Source organism: Loxodonta africana, chromosome 6 (genome assembly GCF_030014295.1).
Source record: "Loxodonta africana isolate mLoxAfr1 chromosome 6, mLoxAfr1.hap2, whole genome shotgun sequence".
In the NCBI taxonomy this organism is placed as follows: Eukaryota; Metazoa; Chordata; class Mammalia; order Proboscidea; family Elephantidae; genus Loxodonta; species Loxodonta africana.
The window spans coordinates 66,639,434-66,651,887 of record NC_087347.1 but is presented as its reverse complement, the minus strand read 5'-3'; the positions used below and the strand labels follow the sequence as shown (position 1 = coordinate 66,651,887).

Sequence of the window (12,454 nt, the reverse complement as noted above, 5' to 3'; positions counted from 1 at the left end):
CTTCAACTAGCACATATGACAATGACTTTTTTATCTCCAGCCTAATCTTACAGAGTTCGAAATCTTTATGTCCAATTGCCTACGGAAACCTCCATTTGGATGTCTCAAAGTGTTTCTAACCAAGAAAGTCCAAACTGGAACTTATTTTCTCCTCTTCCTCACCACAAACCAGTTCTTCCTTTAAGATATTACCTATAAAACTTTCCTCTTTCTCACATTGCTGCATCTCCCTTACTTTCAGTCATGAGCGAACCCAAGTGGCCACCACAGGTGCGTATTCCAGGCTGTCTACTTGCTGGCTTCCTTTAGCTTCTAGTCCTGGAAGGGGGATCTTTTGATGCGGATTGACTTTTGCTGCCTCATTGCACCCAAGGGAAACCACTTGCTTGCTCTCAAAAAGCAAAACAGTCTTTTTTTTTTTTTCCTGCAAGTCCTTCCTTCAAACGCAAACCTTCTGTTCTCTCACCAGTTCTATGCAGGTCTGTGTCTTTTCAAATACAAAATCCCTAGGTGGTGCTCAGGCCCAATACTTTATAAGAAAAAAAAAAAATTTTTTTTTTTTTATACACAGGGCTAAAAAAACCCCAAAAAACAAACAAAAAAAACACCTTTGTTGTAGGTGCCTACTCATAGGGACCCTATAGGACAGAGTAGAACTGCCCTATAGGGTTTCCAAGTAGCGGCTGGTGGATTCGAACTGCCCACCTTTCTGGTTAGCAGCCGAGCTCTTAACTAACCACTGTGACACCAAGTGCTCCATACACAGAGCTAGTGCCTTCAAGCCAATGGCCTGTGTTTCTTTCAGGCAAATTCTAGCTCCCCTTTTAGCATATCCAATCAAGTATTGGCTGAAGGCAGACTTACGGCTCTGTTATCTATATATACAATAATCATTTGCATCATACGTTTAGGTCTGCTTTACAACACTAGGTAGGAGATACATTCAATATCCACTGTACATTCAAATAAACCCTTTTTAAAACATTCCAGTTTCATCTTCTACATACCTTGACTACCTTCTCATTCATATGCATATGACCTCAGGCTTCTGGCTACGTAGAATCAATCATCTTGCTTATCTGGCCTGGCTTTTGCACCAGGCCATTCCAGATGCAGCTCTTCTCCCCTCAGTTGCAGCATAATATCTCTTACTTTCCTTTCAGCCATTGCAGATAACCACAAAAGTAACCATCTAAGAATCAAAATTTTCACTTCCCATGCCCCTTCGTTCTTTCTCTTACAAAGACCCATGCTTCCATGAGTCTGGGGCCATTGCAACAAATCCCACTCCTGACACCAACCGCAAAAATGGTGTGGTAGTGGCATCTGACCTCCTCATCTAAGCTGAAAAGGCAGAAGGAGAATCATTACCAGGATCAACAGCCCAAGGTTTTGATTCCTATGAGGCAGGGGTTAGATATGCCTTCACCCTGCAGCCTTTTTACCAATTCTGATAACAACTGTCTCTCCCATGGCACTGTCTACTTCTCTGCTAAGTTTGATAATTAGTTGCCATGGCCACACAGAACTCACAGACCATACTCACACTTATGAGGTATATTAGGGAAGTAACAGGTTACATGAAAACCCTGGTGGCACAGTGGTTAAGAGTTTGGCTACTAACCAAGAGGTTAGCAGTTTGAATCCACCAGGTGCTTCTTGGAAACCCTAGGGGCAGTTCTACTCTGTCCTACAGGGTCGCTTGAGTCGGAATTGACTCAACGGCAAGGGCTTTTTTTTTTTTTTTAACAGGTTACAGATCAGGTTTAGGAACATTCAGGATACATTTCTTTGGTCACGACAGCCTCTTTACCACTGTGCCACAGTCAGGTCTCTCTCTAGCCATCAGCCCTCGGCCTGGCCTCTGCCCTGCTCCAGTGTTACAAAGCTCTTTTGGCTCTGCCAATAAGTGCCCCAAGGTGTCCCACTCTGCCAGAAAGTGTTGGCCCAAAGGTGCTCAGCCCTAGCTCTGTGGGTTGGGAGGCCCACTGTGCCATCTCTTGTCAGTCCCCTGGTTCTGCTCCTGCCACCGCTTCTTTTCATCTCAGGTGTTACAGCTCTCCCTCTCTGTCCTGGTTCCACTGCCCTTCTCTATCCTCTGTGTTACAGCTCCACTCTCCTCCTGCATCTTCCTTTAAGCCTAGCAGGATGGCAAAACTGACCAATCCCCTTGTTAGGGTTTTATATGCCTTATTTGCATGGGCCCACACCCACAAGGCTGCCATGCCCCTTATTTACCTTATTAGCAAGCTATCCAATCCCCTTGGTGGACCACAAGCACCTCATTTGTATAGCCCCACCCAGTCATCTGGTAGGAATTAGCCTAGGGCTAGAAGGGCCATATTATAGTAAATACTAATATATTAGAAGCACTAGAGCTTCAACAAACACTGCCTTTTTCATTTTGTGTTAAAGTCTGTATTTATTAACGAGTCTTGGTAAGAAAATAAAAATTGAAAAATTTTGTATAAACAGGGAAATAGGGCAAAAAATGATGAGGCTGGAGCCACAATTAATACTTACATTAGGAAGTGATTTTTGAAAAACAGAGAAAATGTGAAAGAGAAGTATGCTCATGGTCTTTTGATTACTTCTTTTTTTTAACTTAAGCCCTATTTTTTGGTAACAAATCAAGAATAGTGCTCTAAAGGACTGTGGATAAATGTAGGGTGATATATATGTTAAGCTGAACACAAAGCATCGAGGACTGAAAACTGAAAGTCCCTATTCTCAGAGAGTTCATGCTCTGGTAGAGAACATAAGTGTAAGTGCTCAGGTAATATAATAATAAACTTAGTAGTACAAAAAAGAGAAGCACAGCTAAGTGGGTCTAGGATATACAGAAAGAAGTGAGTCTTGAAAGACAAGCAGGAATTGTCCACATGGAAAAAAAGTCATTCAGGCAAAGAGATTAGTCTGTGTAAAAACTCAAAGATACAAGAATATTTAGGAAATTTTGAGTTGTTTGGTGAGTAGGGCACAGGATGCATATGGAGGACTGAATAGATATGAAATGGAACGTGTAAGACTTGTGAATTCTAAAATTAGTTCTATTTCTTCCCCGAGGAAGGTCCCTGGAGAAGGACATCATGCTTGGTAGAGGGTGAGCAAAAAAAAGGAAGACCCTCAACAATAATATGGACTGACACACTGGCTGCAACAATGGGCTCAAACAGACCAATGATTGTAAGGATGATGCAGGACCGGGCAGTGTTCTCTTCTGTTGTACAGACGGTCACTATGAATTGGAACCAACTCAACAGCATCTAACAACATTTCTTTCACCATAGAACTCCATAAAATATTTTGACATCTTCCTTACTAAGGAATACAATAGTTTTGTTCCACTTATTAATTCCTACTTCTTAGAATCACCAAACTGTGTCATCAATTGCATTAAGACAGCAGTATAAGACATCATTCCATATCTATCTTTAAGGAACTGCTTGAAAAAACATCCCTAACGAGTGAGATGAAGAAAATCCCAACTCCTCTACTAACACAGCAGGAAGGTGGTGTTGGCAGTTCACTCAGCTTACAAAAAGTCTAATTATTGAGTATGCAGTATGCCTTCACACATTCATACTTTGCTCCCTACTTTCCAAATTCGTTCCTCAGCTTGCCTAACAAATACATGGACTGCACAGTTTCTGCCAACTCACAGCACAGCTTTAAGAGTGTGTTTTCTGATTATTTAAAGAGTCATCTAATGAACTGTATTCTATTTTGAAGAAAACAACTAGGACGTGGTTAGCCTCCATTAAGGAATTTAGGAAGTAGTCTCTAGAAACACAGCACAACTGCATGACAGAACCTCCTACCACTTGTGCGTCCAGGTAGAAAATAAAATTGTCCTAATAAACTAAATCGGAAGAATTCACAGAGTAATTTTTTAGGTAGAAGTGCTGAATTTAGTCTAGCCTGATACATTAATGAGTTAGACTTATTAGACAGGATAAGTATGAGTCTCCTGCTAGGTCTCTCCCTTCCATTAGCTACCTCATTCTACAATCATGTCATTTTTGTTGTTAGGTGCTGTCGAATAAATTTCAACTCATAGGGACCCCATGTGACAGAGCAGAGCTGCCCCACAGGGTTTTCTAGGCAGTAATCTTTACAGAAGCAGATTGCCAGGTCTTCCTCCTATGGAGGTGCTGGGTGGGTTCAAACCACCAACCTTTTGGTTAGCAGTCAAGTGCTTAGCCATTGTGCCATCAGGCCTCCTTTCTATAATCACAGGACCCATCCCTTTGTATATCCCAGGCCAAGGAAGCCCATACCTTCTTTTTTTTTTTTTTTTATCTGTCCACTGGGAAAGATTTGTTAATACCTAGGATGCCTAAAAATAGCAAGATTTATTTTAATCCCTTGCTTCTCCCCCTGATTACATGTACTAACTCTGAAGCAAACTATGTGAAAAGCTTATACTTTCTTGCAGATACTGAAGTGTCTCCACAGTGTCTACCTGGGATATGCAAATACTGAGATAAAGTATTTAGGCTACAGATTTAGTTAAGTCTAGGAGTTTGCTGAAACTAATATGCCAAAGGCCTTACTGTTTCATCACCCTTCCATAGGACTCTCAAATTTAAAATGAAAAGTAGGGAAATGCAACAAAGGAGTCCTCAAAAGTCATCAGTGGGATCAGCTATACCACCAACAACCACTTCTTCCTTAAACTAGCTCTAAATCCATGTGGTCAACAAACAGAAAATAATGTTGCAGTTATGGCATGAGCATATACCCTGATGCTCTTGTGTCCTTTCAGGTGGCCTCAGGTTCAAGCCATTACAGGTCACTCGGCAGCGTACAATCATCAGAGAGGAGTTAACCACTAACAATTCAGCAACTGGGAAAGCTGACAGTTAGGAAAGCTGGTTTAGGAAAGACAGCTAAGTAGCCTAAAAAAACCAAGCTCCTTGTCGTCGAGTTGATTCCAACTCACAGGGACCCTATAGTCTAGGGAGTGTCTAACTACAGAAGTGGTTGGAGCTAAACTATCCAAAGTGAGGAAGGGGAGTAGCAGCTGATTCTGGAAAATGAAACAAAACACAAACAACAGACAAAAATAGATCTCTAGGCCCCAAGAGTATGGCCCTCAGCCACCCTTTTAACTCACTACTAAAGTCACTCCTAAGGGTCACCCTTTGGCCAAGATTTAGGCCCATAAAACAAACAAAAATACACGTAGCTCAACCATGTATAGGGGTTAAATGGGCACACCAGGCCAGCAGCAAGGATGAGAAGGCAAGAGGGGACAGGAAAGCTGGATGAACGTAAACAGGAAACTCAAGGTCGAGAAGGGACAGAGTTGACGCATTGCGGGGTTGGCAACTGGTGTCACAGAACAATATGTGTATTAGTTGTTTAATGAGAAACTAATTTGTTCTGTAAATCTTCATCTAAAGCACAATTAAAAAAAAAAAAACAGGTCTCTAGGGGATGTGGTTCTCAAACAGGCATGAGAATCAACTAGATGGTTTATTAATAATCAGACTGATAGGCTCCCATTCCTCCAGTTTCTGATTCAACGGACTGGGGTGGGCCCCAAAATATGCATTGCTAACAAGTACTGATGCTGCTGGTTCAGGAGACCACTTTTAGAACCACTGAGCCAGGGTATTAGATCAAGGTTCTTGGCCTCTGATAAGCAAGCAAGTATAAGCAGAGTCCCAGTAAAACCAGTAACCAGTTGCTGTTGAGTCAACTCCGACTCGTGGCGACCCCATGTGTGTCACAGTAGAACTGTGCTCTACAGGGTTTTCAATGCCAGATTTTGGGGGAGTAGATCACCAGGCCTTTCTTCCACAAAGTCCCAGAGCCCCAGCCAGATTAGTTACGAAAGGCGCCTGTACACTTAATAGTAGAAGGGCAACATGTAGAACAGTAGTAGTAGCAGCAACAGCAATAATAAAATAATAAAAACCAATTCCACTGCCGTCGAATCGATTCCGACTCACAATGACCCCAATGGGGTTTCCAAGGCTATAATCTCTATGAAAGCAGACTACCACATTCTCCCCTGGAGCCGGCTGGTGGTTTCCAAAGACTGATCCTCCCATTAACAGTAGATAATTTTGACCACTGTGCCACCAGAGAGCCTTAATATAATAAGGGCTAACACTATATAATAGAGTCCTGGTGGCATAGTGGTTAAAGGCTTAGCTGCTAACCAAAAGTTTGGTGGTTCAAATCCACCAGCCAGTCCTCGGGAGAAAGAGCCCTTCCGAAAAGATTTAAAAAAATACCCAGTGCCATCGAGTCGATTCCGACTCTATGAGTCCGAAAAGATTTACAGCCTTGGAAACCCTAAGGGGCAGTTCTACTCTGTGCTATAGGGTTGCTATGAGTCGGAATCCACTCGACAGCAATGGGTAACACTATATACCAGGCACTGTGCTTAATATCTAATGTGCATTATTTTCCTTCATCTTCAAAACAACTCGGTGAGGTAGATACTATAATCTAAGTTTTTCAGGTAAAGAAGCTAAGATGAGAGACATAAGGTGACTTATCCCACCCAGGTGATAGACCCAATAAATGTCAGGCCAAGACTGGAACCTCTGGCTCACTAGTCCATTAATCAACTCAACGCAAGGGAGTTACCTCCTCCTACAGACACAGTGTGCAGTAACTTTACCATGATCAAAACCCACACTATTAAACACCAATTCTAAAGTTGCTTTTCTGTTAACTGAAGCTAATTCCTGAGCTCAGAGACAATACTAAACCAAGACAAATCTAAACACAGAAAAGTAAAAGGTAGGTTAACCCGTTTTCTGAAAACCAAGCTTGTTTGCGTATCTACCTCATATGTCTAGTCTGTGGACACCCGAATATGCAAAGCAAATTCTTATCACGCTTTCAATCACTTCAATGCTTGCCTTTGGAACAGCCTTTCTCAGTATGTTTCCTTTTCCACTTACCTTGAAGAACTGCTTTGAGGATTAGGTGAAAATAAATAAAGCAGTTACCGCAGTTAATGAAACTACTAAAATACCATTGTACGCAAGAATGTACTGTTGGATCCGGAGCTCAGAAGGCAGGTGGACACCTGAGACTCAAATTTGGAAGTTATGATCACCCTACTGGATGTAGTTCCAGTGATCAAAAGATGAAGATGACAGTGAAAGAATACACATGATAAGGAAAGAGCCCCCCCCCCCGGCCTAAACACTGAGAACAATCAGTATTTACGAGGCAAACGAAGAAAAAAGAAACTAGTAAAATAAGTAGTCACAGGAATATTAAGAAGGAAATGAGTGAAAGAGTGCAACTTTCACTATTTCAATCAACTACAGTTTCCTAATCCCACCCCCATGACTCTAGGACGGGGACACTATGAAAGGTGCCTGGGAAGCCCAACTTAACTCTTCAGGCTCTAAGTACCCCGCGCCCGAACCGCACTGTACGCGAAGGAAAAGACCATCGCTACTGCTGGATTTCACTAACAAAGAAATAGGAGTCAGCCCAAAACTCTCAGGCGGAAACTAAGTTCATCCATGCAGGCGGGGAGCGAGCACACCACCGCCCCTTCCTCACCCGCTCTGACTCCTCGACCCGACCCGCGCTCACACCCCCACCTCGCGGGCCAGCGCACGGCGGGCAGGGAGCAACGCGCACCCGTTTACAGCCCACGGCTGGGCCAACGGGCGCGCACCCACTCCTGGGCCCCTTTCACTTCCCACCCGTTCAGGAAAACTGCCACACCTACGTCGGATCCCTGCCTACAGGGAGTCTACGGAGTTTGCGGTAATTACCTAGAGCTCCACCGCGCCGCCATTACACCGGATACACGTCACTTCCCGTTCCTGGGCTCTGGCGGCACAATGAAGGCGGAGCGTGAAATACATTAAAAATTAGCTGTGATATGTTATAAAAGTATTGATTTATTTTAACACTATTTCGTAGTACTAGATTCAAAGAACTCTGTGCATCCACTTGCTACCCCTAAGACGGCGACAAAAGAAGTTGATACAAACGACTAAATCAAACACCCACTGCCCGTACGAGCGGAAACGACGCTAGCGTAATTGTAGTTTTTGGCTGTGGAGGCCGCAGTGTAGGATGGGAATTGTAGTCATTGTAGGTAAGCGCCCCCCGAGTACATCCAGTCAACGCACCGGAAACGTGGTAAGGGTTAGGGTTTAGCGAGGTTTACTTTCGTCTAAAACTATTTTCTGCAGTTGGCATGACTGTAAGACTTAAGTCAGTTTTCCGTGAAAATCTTAAGAGCAGACAGCTTATTCAGACTCTTTACAGTAGTTTCACGAGAGCGTATTAAGCTTTACCAAATGTTAAAAAGTGCCTGTAAAGTACCAAGATTTCAAGCCTAAGTGAAGGAGAAAATACAGAACCATAAATAGTGTGAAGTAATGAAGAGAAGCTAATCCTGGAAAGAAAATGATGTCTCTATCTTAGGCTGGGTTCTCTAGAGAAGCAAAACCAGTGAAGGATAGAGAGATCCAGGTTTCAAGGAAATGGCTCCCAGGGTTGTAGAGGCTGGTAAGTCCCAAGTCCATGGGTCAGGTGTCAAACTGGAGGCTTCTCCTGACTCACTTAGCTGCAGGGGCTGATGAACCCAAGATCCACAGGTCAGATGTCAGGCTGCTGGCCCAAGTCCCAGGGACCGGAGGTCAGATGCTGACGAGCTGAATGCAGGATCCAGAGCAGAGCAGAAGCCAAGGAGCTTTGCCAAAAAGTCCAAATATATTGGATGCAGGCCACAACCCCAAGGAAACTCCCTTTCAGTTGATTGGCTACTCATAGCAGATCTTGTCATGGAAGTGATTACATCATTATACAACTGCCAAACTACATCATAACTGCCAAACCACAGAATCGTGGCCCAGCCAAGTTGACATGCAACCTTAAAGATCATAATACCAGTTTTTCACGGTCAAGATATCATGAGGTAAGGAGATTACCTGGCAGAGTTTGAATGGTAGTCTGTACAGAGTTCAGGGATCCAGCATCAATTAGTTTCATTATGCCTTACTTTCCAATAGCAACAAAAAAGTTCAACTACTTCTAAGTGTTTGGGGATATATCCTTCCCTAAAACAACTATGAGGAGCCCTGGTGGCACAGTGGTTAAGCACTGGGCTGCTGTTCATACCCACTCGCTGTTTCACAGGAGAAAAATATGGCACTCTCCTTCTGTAAAGATTTACAGCCTTCGAAACCCTATGGGGGCAGTTCTACTCTGTCCCATAGGGCTGCTATGAGTCAGAATCCACTCAAGGGCAATGGGTTTGGGTTTTGGTTTAAAACAACTATAGCATATTCACCAACCTTATATAAACCAGGCCTGGTTTCTCCAGATACTTATTTATTACATTTTTAGGGTGCTTCTGCTACCAACCCTTTTCAAGAGAAAGAAGAGTACAGTGGTTAATAATAAAGAAGCTGGAGCCAGACTATTTACATTTGAATTATGGCTTCCTAGCTGGGTGACCTTAGACAAGTTACTTCACACTCTGTGCCCCAGCGTCCTGATCTGTTAAGTAGGAATAATACCAATACCCATCCCCTTAAAAAAGAGAAAAAAAAAGCTGCACTGGAGTCCATTCTGGCTCATGGAGACCTCATGTGTTACAGAGTAGAACTGCTCCATAGGGCTTTCTGGTCTTCTGCTTCCATAAAGATTTACAGCCTTGGAAACCTGATGGGGCCGTTTTCTGCCCTATAGGGGCGTTGTGAATTGAAATTGACTCAACAGGAATGGGTAATCATTATGACTGTAACTTTTTATGGAAGCAGATTGCCAAGCCTTTCTTCCATGCAACTGCTTCATGGGCTCAAACCACCAACCTTTAGGTTAGTAGTCAAGTGCCTAGTATGTAATAACTGCTATCTGTTATTATCGATGGAAACCCTGGTGGCTTAGTGGCTAAGAGCTATGGCTGCTAACCAAAAGGTCTGCAGTTGGAATTCACCAGGTGCTCCTTGGAAACCCTGTGGGGCATTTCTGCTCTGTCCTGTAGGGTCACTGTGAGTTGGAATCGACTTGACAGTAACGGGTATTATTATTCATATGAAGAGAGTTGACCATAGCTAAAGTTGTGTTTTGGTGTTCTAAGGTATTTTAAGGGAATATGTTTCATTTGTACCAATACGTGGCACAGGAGATGAATCTGGTAAACATATCTAAAAGAAATATAATGAACACCACTGCAATTATCAGTGGAAATAAGAAAGTTAGGATTGAGCCTACAAGAGTTGAATGAACCCAGAAAAAAGTAGGTTTGTCATTTCGGTCCTCCAAGAAGAAGATACTGAGATAGAGTTACGAATTTTAAAAGAAAAGGGAAGAAGCAGGATTGGGCAGGGGTAGCTCCAAAGGGGAACTACCAAGAACTCATTGCTGTTGAGTTGATTCCTACTCAGAGTGACCCTACAGGACAGAATAGAACTGCCCCATAGAGTTTCCAATGAGCACCTGGTAGATTTGAACTGCCAACTGTTTGGTTAGCAGTGGTAGCTCTTAACATCTATGCTGCCAAAGTTTCTGAAACGGAGGGACTACTAAGGGATTAAATGACTAGGTCCTTGTACCATAGTGGTGGCACAGTGGTTAAGACGTACAGCTGCTAACCAAAAGGACAGCAGTTCAGATCTACCAGCTGCTCCTTGGAAAGCCCGTGGGGACAGTTTTACTCTGTCCTGTAGGGTCGCTGTGAGTTGGAATTGACTCAGTGGCAATGAGTTTGGCCTTTGGTTTTGTAATGGGTTTGGTTTTTGATTTTCTACTGCAGTATTGCTCAGAAGATTGTCCCTCTCCACTGTCTTCAAGGCTGTCCTGAATGAGGCTGTAATGTGGTTGCTGTCTATTTTCAGCTTTCAACCATGTGGTGAGCCAATCCATCCATAAACTTAGCTTGGCCTTTTTTTCTTTTTTCCTCTGGTAGTTTTAGCTCCACTCCCTCTCATATGGCTATCAATATGAACTGAGGGAGGGATGTCAGTGTAACGGGTGACATGGAGTTCTGTGCTACCTGCTCATGTAGGTCTCTTGTGCACTCTGGTGTTCTTTGTGCTTCATCCCAAATATGAGACTTCCATCTTATGATGAATTGTGCTTGGGGCCCTCAGAATTTATGTAATATGGGTTCTTGTCCTGTCCTATTAGCCAATTGAAATAAGACAGACACCACACCACTAGTTGCAAGGGAAACGGAAAGTGGCAGTTTATTGTTTGCACAAACAAGGAGCAATATGGGACCTAGCAGCCGAAAGACCATGCACTCCCCATCTGGGGTGGGGGGGCAGTTGAGGAGCTTCGTATTTCCAGTGGCATCTGGGGGTTGGGTTTGCTGCCCGGAACTTTCCACCCTTAGTCCTCCCATGTCCACATTTGGAGGTCCAAATGGTGAATCATGTTGGTGATGCTCAGGTCCAAGGACAGGTTGAGGATGCTGCTCTTCAGGTCCTGTGCATGGGCCAAAATCCTGGTTCACGCATGCGCTGGATTCTGGCACCAAATTCAAACTGCGGTTAGGTTGGTGTGGTCAGGCCAAACCGCAGTTAGAAGCCGTGGCTTGGCGGGCTGTGACGGGGGGAACCATGGTGGAGCAGCGGAAATCTCGGCAGAGGCTTCAGTTGCCTCTCTATCTTAAAAGGTGTTTAGGGCCGAAGGTCTCATCTTCTGTAGCTTCTTCCTGCTGGCTAGGGGTGCTGGCATAGAACTGGGCTCTAGCTGGAACCTGCTCAAGGAAGATGGGGTGATATCCCCGTTGCAGTATCATCTGCAGGTGGAACTTCTGAAGCCTGGAAGACACAAACTTTACTGAAAGGTTAAACAAACAAGGCCCAAATACAAGTAGCAGAATGACCATGGCCAGGGATCTTAGAAGGGGAAGGTACCATGTTAAGTTTGTGATTGCTGCCTTTACTACATCCCAGATATCCTGTGAAGTTGGGTGTTGGTTGAACTTGTGTAGCCATTTACTACAGAGGGACTCAAACCCTCAAAAAGGCGGCCACAGAGGGACTCAAACCCTCATTACCATGGAGGAACTCGAACCTTCCCCAAGGGGTCAGGAGCCCTATTACTGGACCTGCCCTGCTTAGGATTAAACCCAGTGCCCTCTTTCATCTACAGCCTGAGGCTCGTCTAGAGGCCTGGTACATGTGGACACTGGTACCTGAGGGGAATAAATATCTTAGGGAGCATTGACCTGTGGTAGTGACAGGGCTAACGTAAGGAGCCACCCATTCACAGCCAGGACAACAACAAGCTGGGCTGCGGTCATTCGGGCATGAGCCAGACCCACACATTCACACATCCACAGGGGGCACACAAAGATTCAGTGATAGTGCAGCCACCAAAGGTGGTGCCAGCCCACTCAAGCCAAGTGCTGCTCCACCATTTTGGGGCCAGGGTACCACAAAGCCCAGGTTGGCACACTCAGCACATGGGGCTTTGGTATTCTATCCCATGGCATTGCAAAAGT

At 44.2% G+C, this 12,454-nt stretch overlaps 1 protein-coding gene across 1 annotated transcript in view; it reads right to left on the bottom strand.

The window, feature by feature from the left end:
- Nucleotides 1–7,891, bottom strand: part of CWC22 (CWC22 spliceosome associated protein homolog) — a 73,285-nt gene extending 65,394 nt beyond the window's left edge. Inside the window, exon 1 of the mRNA XM_003406189.4 lies at nucleotides 7,761–7,891. The gene's annotated coding sequence lies outside the window, so the exon portion shown is untranslated. The remainder of the gene's footprint in view (nucleotides 1–7,760) is intronic.
- Nucleotides 7,892–12,454: the final 4,563 nt, after the last annotated feature.